The sequence below is a fragment of the Penaeus vannamei genome, chromosome 29 (genome assembly GCF_042767895.1).
Source record: "Penaeus vannamei isolate JL-2024 chromosome 29, ASM4276789v1, whole genome shotgun sequence".
Taxonomy (NCBI): domain Eukaryota; kingdom Metazoa; phylum Arthropoda; class Malacostraca; order Decapoda; family Penaeidae; genus Penaeus; species Penaeus vannamei.
In genome coordinates this window covers 25,651,440-25,653,939 of record NC_091577.1, presented here as the reverse complement: position 1 = coordinate 25,653,939, position 2,500 = coordinate 25,651,440, and the positions used below count along the sequence as shown (strand labels likewise).

Genomic DNA, 2,500 nt, shown 5'->3' with positions numbered 1-2,500 from the left:
CCCGCTGGGTCATGACCTCCTCCGCCGTCGCCGAGATCTCGTTCGTCCCGAGGGAGAGCTTCGGCCTCAAACTGGAAATTCACTTATGCCATGTTTGGTTCGGAAGTCAGGAGCACCATCATTGAGGGAGGGGAGGAGGGAGAGGGGAGGGGACGAAGAGGAGGAGGGTAGAAGGGAGGAAGACGAGAAGGGGGGTAGGGGGGAGGAAGAGGAGGAGGGTAGAGGGGAGGAAGACGAGAAGGGGGGTAGAGGGGAGGAAGAGGAGGAGGAGGGGAGGGATAGGAGAGGGGACGAAGAGAAGGGTAGAGGGGAGGAGGACGAGATGGGGGGTAGAGGGGAGGAAGAGGAGGAGGGGGGTAGAGAGGAGAAAGACCAGGGGGGTAGGGGGGAGGAAGACGAGGAGGAGGTAGAGGGGAGGAAGAGGAGGAGGAGGGGTACAGGGGAGGAACAAGGGAAGGGGAAGAGGAGGTCAGGGGGAGGAAGGGGAGACATGGGGAAGGAGAGGGGAAGAGACGGGAGAAAGATGAGGAAGAAGGACACGGGGAGGAAGAGGGTAAGAGGCGGGAGAAAGATGGGGAAGAAGGGCACATGGAGAAGGGAGAGGGGGAGGAGGTGAGGGAGAGGAAGCGGGTTAGAGAGGGGGGTGATAATGGAGTATAAACATGTAAATAATAATGGAGTACAGGATGTGAAAGCCAGAGAAGGTTCGAGGAAGGGAAGAGAGAGAGGGAACAATGAATAAATGTGGTGCTAGAGATAAACAGATGAGGAATGAATTAGTTACTGTGCGGAGGTAGTGTGTGTGTGTGTGTGTGTGTGTGTGTGTGTGTGTGTGTGTGTGTGTGTGTGTGTGTGTGTGTGTGTGTGTGTGTGTGTGTGTGTGTGTGTGTGTGTGTGTGCGCGCTTTTGTGTGGCCTGTGTGTGTGCCTGTGTGAGTGCCTGTGTGCGTGTACGTGTGCGTGTGTGTCTGCGTGTGCCCTTGTACCTGTGGCTGTGCGTGTTCATAGGTGTTTAGGTGTACTTGGGAGAAAAAAATCCTCGGGGCATCTTTAGATCCTGTTCAAATAAGGAGTTGAACAAAAACAGCTCACCAATGGAAAGAAAGAAAGAAAAAACACGCAAAAAACACACGAGAACAGCGGATCTAATACAATCTATAATACAGTATTTTTTCCCCTCCCTACCGAGAAGCTAATCAACGAAAATGACTCGTTCTCGTCAACGTTGCGGTCATCTAAACAGCTTCTTCTCAGTCGCACGGAACGCACCCAATCGCTCCCAATCACTATAGAACGACTCGCAGTTACCATAGGAACACCACAGCGACCGGCGACGCACCAGCACCCCGAAACAGACGCACCATCGCCGAGGCAATCACCATAAACGCATCACTTCCACCACGCACTCTCCCCGTCCGACGTCATCGGACTCTCGTGCTCTTCGGGTGGTAGGAGATAACAGCTGCCCCTCCTACCCCCCCCCCCTCCTCGGGTATTCGCCCCATACCCTCCTTCCTTTGGGTGCCTTCTCATACCCCCCCCCTCTTTTTGGTATTCCTCCTATATCATAACCCCTTCATTTGGGTACTTCCTCTTTTCATAACCTAACCCCCCTCTTTATGGTATTCTCCCTCCCCCTCTTTCGTTTATCCCTCATACTTCTTGTTGGTTCTCTCCAATACTCTCCCCCTCCTTCGGGTACTCCCTAATACCCCCCCCCCCTCTTTTGGGTACTCCCCCATACCCTCCCTCCCTTCATGAACCTCCCGACACCCTCCCCCTCTTTCGTTTACCCCTCCATGCCCTCCCCCTCCTTCAGGTACCCCCATACCCTACCCCCTCCATCGGGCACTCCTCCACACCCTCCCGCCGCCCCCACACCCGCAGGCACCCAGAACGTTACCAACCCGTTGCGAGTACCCGGGCCAAAATACCCGCTACCCGCCCCACCCCCTCGGGGTCTCGGCTACCACAGCCTCCCTCGGTCATTCAAAACCCTTCCACACATCCTCCTTCCTCGTCTGCCCTCCCTTCCCACGGCACCCTTTATTTCCAACCTGCTCACTTCCTTCCCTTCAGCCCTTGGTCCCGAATCACCCTTTTCTCACGCTCCTGGATCCCACGCGCTCTTGTCCCCGAGTCCTTAGCGCCCGTGCACCCTTCAAATCCTCGTCCGTATCTCCTTCAATCACGATTTGCAAGCCAGCATCTCTCTATCACCCTTAATTATCCATTGAAGAAATACTATCAAGCCTTCATTGACCCTTGCACCCCCACCCTCGCCCCCTATACCCACTCTCACCCTGCAGGAGTCTAGTACCTTGCAACAACCACACCTCAATCTGGTCTTGCAACCTCTCGCGTCTTTGGTGCACTAGGCCTTGCTAACTTTGTTGTGATGTTTCTCTGGGTTGTTATTTTTAGATTCTTTCTTCCCACTCTCTGTGTTCTTATTTAATTACTTATTTTTCTTTTTCATTTATTCATTTATTATTATTGTT

At 53.8% G+C, this 2,500-nt stretch overlaps 1 protein-coding gene across 9 annotated transcripts in view; it reads right to left on the bottom strand.

Moving 5' to 3' along the window:
- The window catches only part of LOC113817422 (band 4.1-like protein 4), a 287,974-nt gene that overhangs the window by 167,694 nt on the left and 117,780 nt on the right, over positions 1–2,500 (bottom strand). The gene's annotated exons all lie outside the window — the stretch shown is intronic.